The sequence below is a fragment of the Hyla sarda genome, chromosome 11 (assembly GCF_029499605.1).
Source record: "Hyla sarda isolate aHylSar1 chromosome 11, aHylSar1.hap1, whole genome shotgun sequence".
NCBI lineage: Eukaryota > Metazoa > Chordata > Amphibia > Anura > Hylidae > Hyla > Hyla sarda.
Window position 1 is genome coordinate 31,218,632 of NC_079199.1, and position 20,761 is coordinate 31,239,392.

Consider the following 20,761-nt stretch of genomic DNA (forward strand, 5'->3'; position numbering starts at 1 on the left):
AAAATAAAATTTCCAGAGGCACCGGAGTCCAAGCAGGCCACGGCTGAGAGGGAGGAGTTGGCTGAAGAAGAAATCCGCACGGGTACCGTGAGACGTGGAGGAGCAGACTTGGAACCAAGAGACGCCACACCCACGTGAGCTGGGTGCGTGCGTGCGTTGCCCAGGCGTGGAGGACGGATAGGGCAATCCGCCAAGAAATGCTCGGTACTGGCACAGTAAAGACAGAGATTTTCTTCCCTACGGCGATTCCTCTCTTCCTGGGTCAGGCGAGACTTATCCACTTGCATGGCCTCCTCGGCGGGAGGCCCAGGCGTAGATTGCAACGGATACTGTGGGAGAGGTGCCCAGAGATCTAAGTCTTTTTCCTGGCGGAGCTCTTGGTGTCGCTCAGAAAAACGCATGTCAATGCGGGTAGCTAGATGGATGAGTTCTTGCAGATTGGCAGGAATCTCTCGTGCGGCCAGCACATCCTTGATGCGACTGGATAGGCCTTTTTTAAAGGTCGCGCAGAGAGCCTCGTTATTCCATGATAACTCGGAAGCAAGAGTACGAAATTGGATGGCGTACTCGCCCACTGAAGAATTACCCTGGACCAGGTTCAACAGGGCAGTCTCGGCAGAAGAAGCTCGGGCTGGCTCCTCGAAGACACTCCGGAGTTCAGTGAAGAAGGCCTGGACTGTGGCTGTGGCAGGATCATTGCGGTCCCAGAGCGGTGTGGCCCAAGACAAGGCCTTTCCTGAAAGAAGGCTTACTACGAACGCCACCTTAGACCGTTCTGAAGGAAACAAGTCCGACAACATCTCCATATGCAGGGAACACTGAGACAAAAATCCACGGCAGAGTTTAGAGTCCCCATCAAATTTGTCCGGCAGGGACAAGCGGAGGCTAGGAGCGGCCACTCGCTGCGGAGGAGGTGCAGGAGCTGGCGGAGGAGATGGTTGTTGCTGTAGCAGAGGCAGAAGTTGCTGTAACGTGGCGGTCAACTGCGACAGCTGCTGTCCTTGTGTGGCAATTTGCTGCGATTGCTGAGCGACCACCGTGGTAAGGTCAGCGAGACTTGGCAGCGGCACCTCAGCGGGATCCATGGCCGGATCTACTGTCACGATTCGGCTTCCAGGTAGTGGATCCTTTGTGTCAGCGAGGGATTGGCGTGGACCGTGCTAGTGGACCGGTTCTAAGAGGCTACTGGTTTTCACCAGAGCCCGCCGCAAAGCGGGATGGTCTTGCTGCGGCAGTAGCAACCAGGTCGTATCCACTAGCAACGGCTCTACCTCGCTGACTGCTGAGAAGGCGTGGGACAGAAGGACTAGGCAGAGGCAAGGTCAGACGTAGCAGAAGGTCGGGGGCAGGCGGCAAGGTTCGTAGTCAGGATGGGTAGCAGAAGTTCAGGTACACAGGCTTTGGACACACTAAACGCTTTCACTGGCACAAGGCAACAAGATCCGGCAAGGGAGTGCATGGGAGGAGATCAGATATAGCCAGGGAGCAGGTGGAAGCCAATTAAGCTAATTGGGCCAGGCACCAATCATTGGTGCACTGGCCCTTTAAGTCTCAGAGAGCTGGCGCGCGCGCGCCCTAGAGAGCGGAGCCGCGCGCGCCAGCACATGACAGCAGGGGACCGGGACGGGTAAGTGACCTGGGATGCGATTCGCGAGCGGGCGCGTCCCGCTGTGCGAATCGCATCCCCAACGGCCATGACAGAGCAGCGCTCCCGGTCAGCGGGACTGACCGGGGAGCTGCAGGGAAAAAGACGCCGTGAGCGCTCCGGGGAGGAGCGGGGACCCGGAGCGCTAGGCGTAACACTAACTATGTAACTATATAATGTAGATAATACCATTATATGTATATTTGTCATATACAATGGTTACAAAATATGTATTTTTTTTGTCCCTGCAGCTATTTCCTGTGGGTCTCTATAAGGAGTCCAAATACAGGAAGTGAGGTTGGACAAACAGGGCTCTGCTTACTGAGGCTCTATGACATGCTCCTGGCTCACACATGATGCTTGTCCTACCCTCACTTCCTGTGTTTGGACTCCTCATACAGACACACTGAAAATAGCTGCAGGGATAGCACTTTTTCACCCAAAAATAAATACACAGTTTTTAACCAATGTGTATTGCAAACATACACACACACACACACACATATATATATATATATATATATATATAATGTTATTATCGACATTATATAAAACTTTGTTGATGACAGGTACACTTTAATGTTGTGTCCACTCAAAATAACTTAACACACAGCCATACATGTCTAAACCTTGGCAACAAGAGTGAGTATACCCCTAAGAGGAAATGTGCAAATTGGACCCAATTAGCCATTTTCCTTCCCTGGAATCATGTGACTCGTTAGTGTTACAAGGTCTCAGGTGTGAATGGGGAGCAGGTGTCTTAAATTTGGTGTTATCACTCTCACAGTCTCTAATACTGGTCACTGGCACATGGAAAATGGTACATCATGGCAAATAACGCTCTGAGTTACCACAGGGGTCAGTCTTGGGTCCTGTTCTATTTAATATATTCATTAATGACCTTGTAGAGTGGTTGAACAGTAAAGTAGCAATCTTTGCAGATGATACTAAACTCTGTAAAGCGGTAAACACTATATAGGACAGTGCACTGTTACAAATGGATCCGGATAGGTTGGAGGTTTGGGCTGGGAAGTGGCAGATGAGGTTCAACACTGATAAATGTAAGGTAATGCACATGGGGAAGAAAAATCTGGGCTGGTATTATGTATTAATTGGGAGAACACTTGGGACGACTGATGTAGAAAAGGACTTAGGAGTCTTAGTGAATAGTAAATTTAGCTGTAGTGACCAGTGTCGGGCAGCTGCTGCCAAGGCAATTAAAATCATGGGGTGCATCAATAGGGGCATAGATGCCCACGACAAGTAAATAATTCTACCACTATACAAATCACTAGTCAGACCACACATAGAATACTGTGTACAGTACTGGGCCCCAGTGTACAAGAAAGATATAGTGGAGCTGGAGAGGGTTCAAAGACGGGCAACCAGGGTAATACGGGGAATGGGAGGACTACAGTACCCAGAAATATTATCAGAATTGGGGTTATTTAGTTTAGAAAAAAGAAGGCGACCTTAGGGGAGACCTAATAACTATGTATAAATATATCAGGGGACAGTACAGAGATCTCTCCCATTATCTATTTATACCCAGGACTGTATCTATAACAAGGGGGCATTCTCTACGTCTAGAGGAAAGAAGGTTTCTACACCAGCACAGGTTCTTTACTGTAAGAGCAGTGAGACTGTGGAATTCTCTCCTGGAGGAGATGTCATGGGGAACTCTGTAAAAGAGTTCAAAAAGGGGTCTGGATGCATTTTTGGAGAATAATAACATTGCTGGTTATGGATACTAGATTTATAGGGACAGAACGTTGATCCAGGGATTTATTCTGATGCCATATTTGGAATCAGGAAGGAATTTTTACCTCTAGTATGAAGGTTTTTTTTTCCTTCCTCTGGATCAACTCAGTAGGGACTCATTAGGGATATAGTTTGAACTTGATGGACTCTGGTCTTTTTTCAACCTTATGAAGTATGTTACTATGTTCTGAAAAAAATAATTGTTGCTCTCAGGGGCTGCTGATAACTTTACACCACATAACATTACAGACGCTGGATACAATTGTAGCAATCCATCATTTTGAGGCTTCTACACTTTTCCAGTTTCAGTTTGCTGTCGGTGAATGGAAACATTCTTGTTTATACCCAAATATCTGGTAAAGAACTAAAAGTCAAAGTACTAGAAATTTGCAAATCTTGTATCTTACAATGATGAGTGATTTGAATAGTCAGAATGTTTCACTTTTTACTTGATGTGTCAGGTTTCCTCAGACTTTGAGAGTCTTGATAACTTTCTGTCTGACTGTATTCAGGTTTTCTCCTACATGTGTAATTCTGGTGATGTTCTCCAGACGCCAACACCCAAACCCACCTTGCTTCCTCCTCTCTACCCCACTTCCTTTCACTTTTCTTCCCTCTTCTTTCTACACGTCTTATTGCTTTAGGCAGTGTTTCCCAACCAGTGTGCCTCCAGCTGTTGCAAAACTACAACTCCCAGCATGCTCGGACAGCCGTTGGCTGTCCGGGCATGCTGGGAGTTGTAGTTTTGCAACCACTGGGGGCACACTGGTTGAGAAACACTGGCTTTAGTTCTTATGTGACCATCTGTTGCTTACAATTAGAGATGAGCGAACTTACAGTAAATTTGATTCGTTACAAACTTCTCGGGTCGGCAGTTGATGACTTATCCTGCATAAATTAGTTCAGCTTTCAGGTGTTCCAGTGGGCTGGAAAAGGTGGATACAGTCCTAGGAGATGACTCTTTCCTAGGTCTGTATCCACCTTTTCCAGCCCACCGGAGCACCTGAAAGCTGAACTAATTTATGCAGGATAAGTCATCAACTGCCGAGCCGAGAAGTTCGTGACGAATCAAATTTACTGTAAGTTCGCTCATCTCTGCTTACAATAACCATGGTGGAGCTCTAAGGGTACGTTCACATGAGCGGATCCCCAGCGCGTAGTTTTGCAACAGCTGGAGGCACACTGATTGGGAAACACTGGCTTTAGGTCTTATGTGACATCTGTTGCTTACAATAACCATGGTGGAGCTCTAAGGGTACGTTCACACGAGCAGATCCCCAGCACGTATTATACTGCGGATCCGCCGCTGAAGAACCTCTGTATGCTGCCTTTACAGGTTCCTGCTCAGAGCAGCAATACGCCGCTACGAGCAGACACACTGCGATGTGCGAGTTGCTGTGTGCATGCGCAGCATACTCGCACATCGCGGCAGCTCTTGGCTTAGCTCATAGAACAGGGGGAGCGGCCGCGATATGTGCGAGTACACCGCGCATGCACAACGACTCGCACATCGCTTCAGTGTGTCTGCTTGTGGCGGCGTATTACCGCTCCAAGCAGGTACCTGTAAAGGCAGCATATAGCGGTCCCTTCAGCGTCGGATCTGCAACGTAATACACGTTGGCGATCCGCTCCTGTGAACGTACCCTAAGGCTGTGTTCACATGTTCAGGTTTTTAATTGCAGTTATTAAATACATAGCCTGAAATGACTTTTAAAGGGTACCTCTCATCAAATAAACTTTTGATATATTTTAGATTAATGAATGTTGAATAACTTTCCAATAGCATGTTAATGAAAAATATGCTTCTTTCTATTGTATTTTTCCCGATCAGTCCTGTCAGCAAGCATTTCTGACTCATGCTGGAGTCCTAAACACTCAGGGCAGCCAGCCTGCTTTGTTCACAGCCAAACAGGCTGTGAACAAAGCAGGCTGGCAGCTCTGAGTGTTCTCCTTTGTGAACAAAGCAGACTGGCAGCTCGTAGTGTTTAGGACTCCAGCATGAGTCTGAAATGCTTGCTGCCAGGACTGGTAGGGAGACCCCTAGTGGTCATTTCTTCAAAGTGGAAAATTAAATAGAAAGAAGCATATTTGTTAATAACATGCAATTGTAAAGTTATTCTGCATACATTAATCTATAATATATCAAAAGTTTTTTTGATGAGAGGTACCCTTTAAAAGAAGAGAAGTCTCAGCCTTTCCTTTACACGTGTCCACCATTTAGGATCTGTTTCAGGCTTTGTTCACACATTGCAGATAATTAGAAGTAACATTATTTAATACTGCGTATGTTTTCTTGCGACTAATTACCAAAATGGTGGTAAAAATTAAGCATTTTCCTGTAATTATACAGATCACTGTACAATGCATTTCAGTCATTTGTAGTAAAACATGGCAAAAAAAATTTTTTTATGTGTTAATAGGATGTAGAAATCCACTTATTGCACCATAATAATAATTCCAGGTCCGGCTTCCCATAAAGATAGTCAGGCTGGTGCTGACGATGTTCACAAGGAATTTACCGAACCATTATGTTTTATGGCATCCAGTGCTGTGTGATTTGTTCATCCTCATGTGATGTTATGTATGTGGGATGAGGCTTTGGAGCTGTGATGCACCATGAGAAAATGCTATACAAGTTTATCTAGTGATAGTAATTTTGACCTCTGGAATGGATCCCAGCATTGACTTGGCAGCAGTCAGTGACTCTTGTTGAACTTTTGAAAAGTGAATGTTATTTACCCAGTTGTGGGATTAACGTTCTTTGTTCCTGATAGATGCCATAGAAACATTGTATTCAAAGAAACACATGACACACAAACTATTTGCAAGATGCCAGAATGTTCACCATACTGCAAAGTACTGGAGATGGCACCGCAGTGCCATCTATATGATGAGTATTTCAGTTTCTTGATAGACGTGATCAATCCTGGTAATAATTCTAGTTACTGAAAAAGGCAGAAAATCAAACGCATCCCTGTTTGTTTGTTTTTCTTCCTTCCCTAAAAAGTTATTTTGTAACAATACAGCTACAATGTATGTTGTACTTAAAGGGGTATTCCAGGATTTTTTTAATTTTATTTGACTATGTTTCAGGTTCTGTAAAGTTAGTGTAGTTCATAATATAGTGTCTGTACCTGTGTGTGACGGTTTTCTCACAATTCTTCTGTGATTTTCACCCCAATATTTATTTTTACCAGCATACAAAATGACTGTTGTCTCAGATTTTTCCCAGGTTGCAATGCGGCCGAGACCTGACTCACTAGTCAGCTGATGACAGGGAGCCTGTCTGCTTCAGTGAGTGGAGGGATCGCTTGGTGGGAGAGAGATCAATCTGCAACTAATACAACAGCTGTAGGCACCCTGATTGAAAACCACAGTCTTTTGAATGGATGCAGCTCATTTATGTTTCAATGGTTGGGGTAGCTGATGTGTGGGAGGGAGGAAAACAGAATTAAGGGATTTGTAGGCAAAAGAAGAAAACTCAAACAGGAAATACCAGTTCACAAAAAGCTATCCACAGTATTATGGTAATCTCACAACATAGCCATTTAGCCCCAAGACAAGCGCAGATCCTTCCTAAGCATGTCCATTACTGCCTGCCAGGTACATACTAAAATCACCTTATGGTGGAGAACCCCTTTAATAGTCCTGTATTAAATAAAATAAAACTCTAATTACCAAAATGTGTCATATGCAGTTAAAATGAGACCAGATCTCAACCCCAGGACCCTAGTGAGGGGTGTACATCAAAGTACTATAGCACAAGTAGGGGACAATTCAGACTTTGCTCATGTGTTGCATATTTTCAGTGCACATTACAGTACAATACATGTGAATGGGGTTTTCAAAATATAGCGCCCTGGTGTATCTTGCCCGCTCTATCCTGCTTTCACTTGCTCACTCCCTTTTCTCCTGCTGCATGCTCTCTTGCCCGCTGTCTCCTGCTGCACGCTCTCTTGCCCGCTGTCTCCTGCTGCCTCTTGCTCAATGTGTCTCACCCACTGTCTCATGTTCTCTCTCTTGGTACCCACTGTCTCCTGTAATCGCTTTCTAGCCTGCTGTCTCCTGATGCCCATTCTATCTTGGTTACTGTCACCTGTAGACTTCGCTCTTGCCTATTGTCTTTCACGCCTGCTGTCTCCTGCTGCATGTTCTTTCTTGCCCATTGTCTTCTCCCTGTTGCCCACTCTCTCTCCTTCTGCCCACTGTCTCCAAGTACCCACTCTCCCCTGGTGCCCCTCTCCTCATGCCGCTCTCTCCTGGTGTCCCTGTCTCTTTTCCCTATCATCTCCCCTTTCCTTATGGCCCATCTCCATATGGCCGACACCTATACACCTCCCTCTGCCCGCTGCTCACCATGGCAAAAAAAAAATGGCCCTCTTTTGTGATATACATAATTTCACCTCCCTCCTCTCTTTACAAGTTGCATAAAGGGGAGAGCGGTGATGATGTAATTGCAATGGGAATGTTCACACTACAGAACTTCTGCATGGAATTCTGATCAGGCATTCTACTCAGAGATTCTGCTGCACTAATCTAGCATTGGTCTGAAGGGGTCGTCTGTGGAATTCATCCACAGAAATATGTGCGCCACAAGAATGAACATGTTTATTATTTCTGTGGAATTACACGCATACTGCATTGTGGTCAATAGTGATGGTGCAGGTCCGCATGGTCCTTGCGCCCAAGGATTTAACAGACGGCTGCCTAGATGGAATCCCAGAACCAAGAATATCTCTGCAGTGTGAACACACCCTTACAGGTTACTGTAACACCCCTGCTTCCCAGATGGATCTCCCTCTAGTGGCTCAAACAGGTAAATATGATATTCTTTTCATATTACCTGATATTAAAGGGGTTATCCAGGAAAAAACTTTTTATATATATATATATATATATATATATATATATATATATCAACTGGCTCCAGAAAGTTAAACAGATTTGTAAATGACTTCTATTAAAAAATCTTAATCCTTTCAGTACATATGAGCTGCTGGAGTTGAGTTGTTCTTTTCTGCCTAAGTGCTCTCTGATGACACCTGTCTCGGGAACTGTCCAGAGTAGAAGCAAATCCCCATAGCAAACCTCTTCTACTCTGTGCAGTTCCCGAGACAGACAGAGATGTCAGCAGAGAGCACTGTTGCCAGACAGAAAATAACTCAACTTCAGCAGCTGATAATTATTGGAAGGATTAAGGTTTTTTATAATAGAAGTAATTTACAAATCTGTTTAACTTTCTGGAGCCAGTTGATATATAGAAAAAAGTTTTTTCCTGGAATACCCCTTTAAAGCAGTTTGCCTCATATTTCTCAGGATAGCCCATACCCAATCCATACTATCCATGGCCTAGTTCTGGAGACCAGGTATAGGTTCTCATATATTTGACTTTGCCCATTTAAAATAAACTCCATTAGTTTGAGAAATCCGAAGTGTAGCTTTCCTGTGAGGTGAAAATACAGGAAGTTAAACAATCACTTGCAAACACAATAGAATTAAGACTATAGCATCAAGCTTCCTGTGTGGTCTTAAACATTGGAGATTGTATAGCTCTGCCCATTAAAATACAGGTTTAGAATGTATATCACACAATAAAGTACAGTACAAGGCAACAAAAGTATTAAAGGGGTACTCCGGTGATTTTTGAATCAACTGGTGCCAGAAAGTTATATAGATTTGTAAATTGCTCCTATTTAAAAATCTTAATCCTTCCAGTACTTATGAGCTGCTGAAGTTGAGTTGTTCTTTTCTGTCTAAGTGCTCTCTGATGACAAGTGTCTCGGGAACCGCCCAGTTTAGAAGCAATTACCCATAGCAAACCTCTTCTACTCCGTGCAGTTCCTGAGACAAGCGGAGATGTCAGCAGAGAGCACTGTTGCCAGACAGAAAAAAACAACTCAACTTCAGCAGCTGATACTACTGTATACTACAGAGGAAGTTCTTTTCTTTTTGAATTTCTTTTCTGTCTGACAACAGTGCTCTCTGCTGACACCTCTGTCCGTGTCAGGAACGGTCCAAATCCCCATTGCAAACCTATCCTGCTCTGGACAGTCCCCGACATGGACAGAGGTGTCAGCAGAGAGCATTGTGGTCAGACAGAAAAGAAATTCAAAAATAAATGAACTTCCTCTGTAGTATAAAGCAGCTGATAAGTACTGGATGGATTAAGATTTTTAATAGAAGTAATTTACAAATCTGTTTAACTTTCAGGCATCAGTTGATTTTAAAAGAAATATTTTCCACCGGAGTACCCCTTTAACAAATCCAAACCCTCTGTACTGATCTTCAGTCAGATTACTCTGCTGCTAAATGTAAACAACCTGCTGCGACCGTTTTTTCTGCTTCCTCGACCTTGTATCGCTACTGCCCCTTTTTTTATGTTCACACAATGGAATTTCCATGCGGTATTGGGCATTGGGATTCCGCACAGAGATTCCACAGCAGCAGAGTCTCATTGATTTCAATGGGATTCTGCTGCGCTGTTGACGAAATTTAAATTCCGTTGTCTGCAGAAAGAATAGACAGGTCTTTTTTTTCTGTGGAGTCTGTATGGAAATGCATTGCCGTCTATGAGGTGGCGCATTTCCGAGCGGTCCTAGTGCCGGCAGAACATGCTGTCAGGAGAAATGTCCAAACAGAGATTTTCCGTGTGGACATTCCCCCAGTGTGAACATAGCCTTATTATTTAATACAAACTTAAATGGTAATGGATGTTTGCTGCAGCTATCGCCTGTCACTTACACACTTTCCCACCACATGACATCAGGGCAACTGCAAGGTCGTTTATCTTTGGTTTTATTTCCCTAGTCTTGCTCTCACCTCTCAGAAAACTGGGAATACCCCAATACAGTCCACACAACCCAATTACACAACTTATTGACCTGCAAAGGGCTAGTCAGCTGGTAACGCATTTGAAGGCCTCTCAACTCTCCTTGGACCGATGAATTAAGGGTAGAGAGCAATCGGCCATGTCTAATTTTAACTGCCTTTTGTTTATGGGGAGATAAGATGTCTGGCAGCGGCTTACCTCCCCTCTTCTCATTCAGAACACGTGGAAACTTGGCTGAACAAGCATTCATTTGTATGGGGTGAAAGGGGGAGATAGTTGTTGACCGATGAACAGCTATTGGAAGTGTCTCTTCTGCTACTTGTGTAGAAGAACAAGGAATGCACACATCAGACTTTGATCTGACCCCAAAAAACCTGAATTGTATCTTTCCCGGAGCTGATGGTGGTAGAAAAACTTTAAAAAATTGCCTTTTCATTTTACATCCAAGTGTCAAGGAGGCATAGCCAAGATGCTTAAGTGTCAGGAAAGTCTGCTTGTCCTCACATCTAGCCCCTCCTAGATGACTATACAGCACTCCTAAAGGGGTACTCCGCTGCTCAGTGTTTGGAATAAACTGTTCCGAATGCTTGATCCGGCACTGGGAGCTTGTGACATCATAGCCCCGCTCCCTCATGATGTCACGCCCCGCCCCCTCAATGCAAGTCTATGGGAGGGGGCGTGAAGGCTGACATAATGAGGGGGCGGGGCTATGGTGTCACAAGCTGCCGACTCCAGTGTTCAGAACAGTTTGCTCCAAATGCTGAGCAGCGGAGTACCCTTTTAACATCATTTAGGAAGGTGCTGAGTGGTAAGGGTGAGCTTGAGCAGCTTGGCCCCGCTTCCTTGACACTTGACTGAGCAATAAAAGGGCAATTTAAGTGTGAAATTAGAATTTCCACAGTGGAAATTACACAGTGTAAACATTGCCTTTAGGTGTCATTTCTATGGCGCAGAACCCCAACAACCAGCTAGTTCCAACAGTTTATTTTCTCATGCAAGAAACTAAGCCAGTTGCCACCAGATACATACAGTCATGTTACCTTTTCATCATAACAGTCTGCTATAACCTATTACATTTACCGCTTTACAGCCAAATGGAGATACAAATACCAGCTAGTAGTAGTAGCAATCCCTAGAGAGTCCTGACAGTAAAGGAGTAAAGATTTCCCAGCTTTGATGTAAAGCGCAGGCAGATGTCATGTTGCCATCTGTCATCTGCATTAACTCTTCAATCATTAAATGAGTATTGTGGATTTACAAGTCACTCGTTTAATGGGTGTTTAACAAAGAAGTCCAGCACTAGCCCTGCATGCAAAGGTGATCTCTAAATGTAAGTGATTTTAATGACTATAAGAACCTTATTCGTCAATTCTATTGATATTTATCATAAGATGTGGATGTAAAGACGTAAAATAGAGGAGATATCACAGGCTTTATTTATGGGCACTAGTGAAAAGGAGGATATTTAAAGGATTTGTCACATTCCAGCTGTCATTTTTACAGTACAAGTGTTGGTCCTCTCTATAACAATTATAGGAAGGGAATGAGGAGGCAGGGCAACTTCAAATATACAACAATAGCTCGGCACTGTAACCCAAACCCCTGTCCTCTTAGGGAGCTGAAAGCAGCACTCTCATGTCTAATAAGAGATGTCTAATACGAGTGCTAGCTCTACCTTCCTCTCCTTTGTCCACAATTTTAGTGATCATTAAACTCCAGTTCTCCCCAACACAGTGGCCTCACAGCCAATTCCTGCTTTTATGCACTGTACACTGTATTACTGGTGTACGGTGTCCATTTTAGGACATCGTCAGTCATCAGCCGTACCTCTGTCCTCTGTCAGGTGAAACGGCGTCCCACCTCCTCCCTCGGACCAATCGCCGTCAGTCGTCAGCCGCAACTCCGTCCTCCGTCAGGCGAAACTGAGTTCCGCCTCCTCCCTCACACCAATCGCTGTCATCCTTCAGCCACAACACCCTCATCCGAAGGTCCCTCATCCAAAATGCCGTCATGCCTCAGACGATTCTCCCTCAGACGCATAGCAGAGCCGATGCTGCACAGCACTGTATAGCAGAGCCAACATTGAATAGCATGTACAGCAGAACCCGTATAGCAGAGAGCCGACACTGACTCGGCTCTGCTACACGGCAGGAAGGTTTTTCATCTGAAGTATGACGGAGTTTTGGATGAGAGACTTTAGGATGACAGAGTTTTGGATGAGAGACTTTAGGATGACAAAGGAGGGAGTTGTGGCTGACTCCTGACAGAGATTGGTCCGAGGGAGGAGGCGGGACGGCTCACAACTGACGATGTCCTAAAATGGACACCGTACTCGTGATGGCAGGTGTGTCATTAGGAGCCATGAGGTGGAAATAATTGCCTGTAAAGCTCAGAGAATTATATGGAGCCACATTTTGTGCTGTACTGAAAGTCCCCTAGGGAACAGTGGCTTTCCATTGACAGTCTCCATCCAACCTCATCCAATCCATGAGAAGATCTGCAGAGAAGAATGTCAGAAATTCCCCAAATCTAGGTGTGCAAACCTTGTAGCCTCATACCCTAGAAGACTGGAGACTGTAATCACTGCCAAGGGGACCCTGAGTAAAGGGTCTGAATACTTATGTCAATGCAATATTTTAGTTTTTCTTTTCAATAAATTAGCAAAAAGTATTAACATTCCGTTTTTACTTTGTCATTATGGGTTACTGAGTGTAGAATGGTGGGGTGGAAACTTTTTTTTTGTTTAGCACAAGGCTGCAATATAAAATGTGAAAAAGTGGAGGGGTCTGAAGACTTATAAAATAAATAAATAAATAAATAAAATAAAAAAAAAGCTTTTCAGTTCTCAGCCAGTGACAACATATCACCTGTCTCTGTCTTTCTGTTCCCACATGCCTTTGGTAAGCCAATAAACCATGTCACTGATTATTAACACAGTTTTCCTTCTTTGTTTATAGCATATTTTATTGACATTCCTAAGAGCACAAAATTGCCTAATAGATTTCCTGAATGTATGGTTATGGGATCTAAGAGAGTCATCCACACCCAGTCATTAACCATCATTGTGCAGACGTCGAGATTATTATTATTATTTTTTTCCTAGGGAAAAACTACATGATGGGCATATATGGTGTACGGATTATAATTCATCTTGAAAATGTTGTCAAATGACATTGTGGTGTCCCGGTACTGTATTTCATACTGTACCTTTGTAGAGGTCCCCATAGTCAGAGTCCCTAGGAACGTCGGGGGTCCCTCTTCTATAGTTATCCCCTTGTAACCCCTTAGTTGGTTCATATTTGTATAGAAATTCATATAAATATAAGTATAGATATGTATATATTCAAATGCCTACCTGTTCAGCGTAGCAGGACCTGCGGGTCATGTGATTGGGTTCAGAACTCTATGGTTTTGCTAAAGGACCTTTGGTGGTTCTCATGACGTGTTCACCCACAATGCAATGTAACGGTGAGTGACAGTTGTTATGGACCAATCCAAAAAGTCCAGCCCCTGCCCATATAAGGGAGCTTCGCCATCTTGATCGCTCTCTTCTCTCTTGGGTTGCTGATTCTGGATGAGGTAGGACCTCTACTACAAGACCATCTATTAGGCCAAAGCCTTGCAGCCTCGGCCTATAACAAAGCGGATATACTAAGCAATTCCCCGCTACTCTCCGCAAGATCACTGGACCTAAACGCACCCTTTAATCCAGCGGATCTATGCTACAAAATCTCTGAGAAGCTAAATCGAGCTTATCTGATCCCAACTTATCTGGACTGTTACTATTACTGCATGTACAGAAATTCTTCAGTAAAAGTTCCTGCAAGTTTTCAGTTAACAGTGGTTGTGGACAATCCTTTATTCTACATCACCTATTGCTCTTGGGAAGGGTGGCAATAGGCCTATCAAGATTACAGTATTTAACCCTCACCCTGGCGTCACGAGTGACAAGGGTTAACATTATCCTGAACAGCAACACCCTAACTACCCTACACCCCACAAGGCTTTATCCCCAACGCCACCACAACATATTCTGTTGATTTTCTAAGGCAGTGGTCTCCAACCTGCGGACCTCCAGATGTTGCAAAACTATAACTCCCAGCATGCCCGGACAGCCAACGGCTGTCCGGGCATGCTGGGAGTTGTAGTTTTGCAACATCTGGAGGTCCGCAGGTCAGAGACCACTGTTCTAAGGGAAAAGAAGGAAACTCGGACTGCTTTAAGAAATAACAGATTATGTTTGCTTTTCAGTTCCAGAATTGTTCTTTCATAAACTCTTGAAGTTTTGCTAGGAAGAGCAACAAGACCAGGAATGGCTTCATGGAGCGTCACTTATGCATTGACTGGAAGTATGCCAAAATGTTTGCACATTAAATTCAGCAAATAAACTGTGATATTACATATTCTGTTTGCAACGGCTGTGCATGCATGCTTGGATTGTAGTTTTGCAACAACTGGAGGCACTCTGGTTGTGAAACCCTGCAATAAGTCAATCACTCATGATGTGAGAAAACACCATTAGAAAAAAAAATACGATTTAAATGAAAGGAGTTACCTGGCTTAATAAAATTGATGCTCTGTCCTCAGGATAGGGGGTCCCATTTTCGACAGCCCTTGCCATCAGATGTTTCAAAGGTCTTCCATATAGAGCCCTGCATTGGGTTTAGGACCCCAAAGCTGCAGCAGGTGGGAACAGGCAGTCAGACAATATGACTAGGAGTCCCGCATATCCCGCACCACAGCCTCAGCCTCTATGACAGGCTGCAAATTTGGTGGTTTACAGTGGCCGCAGCACCGGCAGCCTATTCAGGATCTGCAGCAGGAGCCACGGCCACTTTAAATCAGCGAGCTGGCACTGACATTTTAATCCCCCCACACATCTTCTTTCCCGTCCCTCTGATACCCTAGCACATGGGGTGGGGGTGTTAAAATGGCATAGGGGGGATCAAAATGGTACAGGGGGTGGGGTGGAGGAATTAAAATGGCACAGGGGTGATCAAGGGGCATTTTAGCCGGAGTGGGCATCAATTGCCAAAAAAGCATCGGGAACAGGATTAAAGGGGTACTCCCATGGAAAACTTTTTTTTTTTTTTAAATCAACTGGTGCCAGAAAGTTAAACAGATTTGTAAATCACTTCTATTAAAAAAATCTTAAACCTTCCAGTACTTTTTAGGGGCTGTATACTAAAGAGAAATCCAAAAAAGAAATGCATTTCCTCTGATGTCATGACCACAATGCTCTCTGCTGACCTCTGCTGTCCATTTTAGGAACTGTCCAGAGCAGGGGAAAAAAAACATAGCAAACATATGCTGCTCTGGACAGTTCCTAAAATGGACAGCAGAGGTCAGCAGAGAGCTCTGTGGTCATGACATCAGAGGAAATGCCTTTCTTCTTTGGATTTCTCTTTAGTATACAGCCCCTAAAAAGTACTGGAAGGATTAAGATTTTTTTAATAGAAGTGATTTACAAATCTGTTTAACTTTCTGGCACCAGTTGATTTAAAAAAAAAATAATAATTTTTAAATGGGCGTGTCGGAGCTAATACCAAGTATACCTGGTATTAAATGATGTGATATTTTTGCTATTTGCCTCAGATTTTAAAAAGCCCAAACACACTTCTGAAAATGAGGCTCAGTTAACACTCTTTGAGGCACAAAATAAAGAGCCCTTATAACACAAGTCTTTGAACCCCCCCCCCCCCCACTGTGTTTGTGTCCATTCTCCAAGCCAATAAAAGGGGGACAGGTCCCTTTGGGGGACCCCTTCTACTAATACCCTGTTTACTTATATGGAAAGGATGAGTCTTACAGTAATCCCAATATTTTATAAACATTAGACAAGAACACAACGTGACGGTGCCTACAATGTCATGCGGAGTTACATAACGCTCCCCAGTTTGTGACAAATGGCATAGAGAGTACACGGATGTCTTATTTGCTGACTTGGCCCCTTTTTCTGACACCTGACAAAGTCAGGCATTTTTACATTCCGGAGATGAAAGTGGGGATAAACATATTCAGAAAATAAGGTTTGGAAGGCAGTGTGGGAGTGATGTTGCTTAGCAACCGAAATATGTGAATGAAAAGGACACTGGCATCATTGAAAAACTCTCCATATACTGAGAAGCAGGATCTGCCGTAGCGGGTAACAGGAATGGTCTGTGTACACACGGGTCCTACTGGGAAACAAGATACTAGTGGCACAGAATGCCTGCATAGATTCCCCTCACAGTAGTCAGTAGAGCGGTGTTTATCTGGACGCTGAACAGTAATACTTATGTGGCTTGAATTTTTGAGGAGACCTACTGCTACATCACCCATGTATGAGGACCTACTAATGGCTAAATACAGTAACTTCACATTGCCGCTGCAGAAAATGCATGGCATGCCTACACGGTGTAGCCTTCTTATTTGGTTATCTTCCAGGATGGGTCTCTTGGTCTCACCATAAGAAATTATTCTGAGGGTGCAGATCTATACAGAACATATGCTACATTAAAATTCATTGTAAACTTTGTTATCATTGCCCACACAGTATATATATCACTTCTACGAATCATAAGAGCGTACCTGTCTGACCCCCCCTAAAAAAAACTGTTATATGTTGTTCAGCACCTCATCCTGATGTTGTATATCTAATTATTATGTATCTACGACCTATATTTCTCTCAGAACTACCTTCATTTACTTGCCATCATTGCTCAGTGAGGTTTCTGTCCATGCAGAAGCATGGGGTGTGTCCCTCTCTTCTCCTCACTGTGATGACTCCTCCCCCTCCTGCCTCACTCTGCTCTGACTCACAGAGGGCCGGGAGAAAGCACAGCAGCTCTGAACCTGCCTGCAGCCCTGTTAATGACTCATGGTGTCCATGACCTGTCGATGACCACTGGACACTGCAAGACTGGTATTTGTCCCAGGAGGCAAGGGGACCCCTAGTGGCCACTTTTTTTTTACTGGCTTTTTCATTATGACATTTCTTCTGAAAGCAATTGCAAAACATATTATTTTTGTGTGCTTTATAACATATCAAAAGTTATGTATGTTACAATGCACATTTAAATCCTAGCAACAAGAGATTGTTACCAAAGTCAGCTCCAGAAAGGGCAATTTCTACTGGACCCATTATGGAGTCCAAGCTCCACTGGATCAGTGGTTTGGAAGGTGTGGGCTCCCTTCATAACCATAGCAGCTGGCATCAGTTGTCCACCATAGATCTTCATGCATATTTTCCTTGATTAGCCTCAATCTCAAAGAATATTTAGGGAATTCACTTATTCACTTGTGAAGGAGGAGAAGAGAAATAACTCAAGGAGACTTCTACATATGTCTACTGCAATGGTCTAAGTTTGCAGAACCATGATTGTCCCATCCTGAAAGGAAGCTATTTTGAGAAGCAAAAGGTTAAAATATTTTCTGGAGAATTGATTTCAGTTTTTTTGGAGAGAAAAACTTTTTATATCTGAACATGGGAGTCTAGAAAAAATCTCAGAAAGACCTTCTGTTGGCTGGGGACAAGGTCTGGCTTGTTTTTATTTACAATCCACCTAAAAGTGGAGAAGTCCTGCAGGTTTGGCTTGAGATGGAGTCATAATGTGAAAGTCATTAAAGGGGTACTCCACTCCTAGACATCTTATCCCCCACGATCGGACATCTTAGCGGGTAAGATGTCCGATCGTGGGGGTCCCGTGGGGGTCAGTGCATGAAGCAAACTTCACTCCGTTCTAGATGACTGGTGATGTGATGGGAGGGGGCGTGACAGCCATCATGCCCCCTCCCATAGACTTGCATTGAGGGGGCACAGCAGTGATATCAAGCCCCCTCCCATAGACTTGCATTGATGGGGCGTGGCCGTGACGCCACGAGCCTCTGGCTCTGCACCCGAGGCTCTATCCGAACGCAGGGTGCAGCAGGGAGATCGCAGGGGTCCTCAGTGGCGGGACCCCGCGATCAGACATCTTATCCCTTATCCTTTGGATAGGGGATAAGATGTCTAGGTACGGAGTACCCCTTTAAGGTAAGGTATAACCACATACCCTTTTAAGTGGAAGCATCCAGAGATTTTAGCCATGATCTAGTAAGCAATCCTTGCAACTGTGGAAAAGCCAAAAAAGTGGTTGGCCTTAAATTAAAAATAACATTGCTTTAGAAGGATGACAATTCTCATGGAACTTGTTAATAGCTCATGTATTGGTTCATGGTTGATATTTTGAAGATCCAGGGTCACCAAAAATCGGTCGGGGCTCAGAAGTTTCAAAGTCAAATTGATAGTGTCCAATTTTAGTATGGGTTCAGGATCTCAGCTTTATTATGGCTATGAAGGAACTGTCCCATTTCCTATCTAGGAACACAGGATAGTGAAGCATAGCTGAAAACATTTAAAGGGCTAAAACTTTAATTTTTAAGAAAGGTAGAAATGTCCATCTACGAGGCTTTAGGACATCTGGGCTTCGAGAAACGCTTGTGGACCATGAATCTGTCTGGGGCTTGAAAAGTAAAGTCTACTTTTTCTCATTCTGAATAGAGATTATGATTCATGGAGAAGAGATTCCCAAGCTTGCACAAAATATTTGCATCTGCTATCTACTGGAATGTTGGCGTTGCTCGATGACTAAACCTCTTGAACAGTGGTCTTAAACCGTGGCCCTGTAGATGTTGTAAAACTTCAACTCCCAGCATGCCCGGACAGCCAACGGCTGTCCGGGCATGCCGGGAGTTGAAGTTTTGCAGCATCTAGAGGGCCACAGTTTGAGAGTGATGCTCTTGAGGATTAAAAGGAAACCTCTGCCCTACCCTTTAGATTACTTCCAATTTTCACTTACTTGTTTCTTTCTATAATCAGGATGTTTTTTTTTTTCTGGTTCCAAAAGGTGCACCTCTGATAGAAGAAAGAAGATTTAGACAATTCAAACCCAAGATAGGAAATTTATAATGTACTGGTACTGCGAATCCGCTACTGAGGCTAAGTTTCCACTTGTTTTTTTTTTCTGGCAGTTTTTGGATATCTGCCACTGCAGTTTTTGAGCCAAAGTCAGAAGTGTATCTATAAGGGAGGAGAAGTGTAAGTCCTTCCTTTATATGTCCTATTCCTTTTGAATACACTTCTGGCTTTGGCTCAAAAACTGCAGTGGCAGTACTCCAAAAACTGCCAGAAAAAAAACCAAGTGGAAACTTAGCCTAAAGCCATCAATAGGCTGGTTTCAGAAGGATACAATGCGTTTCATACTGTAGCTACAGTACGGATGCTAAAATAAGGTTGTGTTACAGCTGTTTGAAGCCGGCCTTATTGTAGTCACAACTCGTGGTATACTGGGGGAAGAATAGTATTCATTGTTCCCGATAACAAGTCAAGTTAACTGAAATTGTGTGCACACAGGCATACAGGAACCTGCCCTTAGTGCCCTTTCTGCTAACATTATTAAGTGTATTGTGCTCGCAGATGAGTAACTGAGGATAAGTTAAGACACTACATTAGCTGCCTAGTGGTCTGTGGATTGGTAAAGATCTATTCTGAACTTAAGCTTTCTGCCTGAGGAGTTTTTGCTCCGTAAGTTTGACCTTTTAGACAGTGTCCGCAATAGGATCACTGAAACCCGCAAATAAGCATTCAGATGTTCATTCCCGCTAAATGACATAGTAATTGCTCATAAATCTCATTACAAATCTAATATGCTGCTCACCAACGGTGATCTTTTTGCTGCTAAGATACCCTTTTGTCATTTTTCTTATTCATGGAATTGGGATTTTATGCTATGTATCACAAAATTAACACTGTATATCACTGGTCTTAAAGGGGTACTGCAATGGAAAAAAAAATCGAATCCACTGGTGCCAGAAAGTTAAACAGATTTGTAAATGACTTCTATTTAAAATCTTAATCCTTCCAGTATTTATCAGCTGCTGTATGCTCCAGAGGAAGTTATTTTCTTTTAAAATTCCTTTTCTGTCTGACCACAGTGCTCTCTGCTGACACCTGTCTGTCTCAGGAACTGTCCAGAGCAGGAGAGGTTTGCTATGGGGATTTGCTCCTGCTCTTGACAGTTCCTGAGACAGACAGAGGTGTCAGCAGAGAGCACTGTGGTCAGACAGAAAAGAAATTTAAAAAGACATACAGCAGCTGATAAGTACTGGAAGGATTAAGATTTTTAAATAGAAGTAATTTCCAAATCTGTTTAGCTTTCTGGCACCAGTTGATTTCAAACCGGAGTACCCCGTTAAATTGAGAACATGACTTGATACTTGGTGGTAAAACCCTTGTTTGGCAATCCCAGGGGCTCAGACATTTCTTGTAGTTGGCCACCAGGTTTGAACACATCTCAGGAGGGAATTTGTCCCACTCTTCTTTGCAGATCTCTACAAGTCATTAAGGTTTCAAGGCTGACGTTTGGCAATTTAAACTTCTAGCTCCCTCCACAGATTATCTTTATGATGAAAGGGGTACTCCGCAGAAGCCAAATGGTTTTCAAATAAACTGGCACCAGAAAGTTATACAGACTTGTAAATGACTTCTAATTAAAAATCTTAATCCT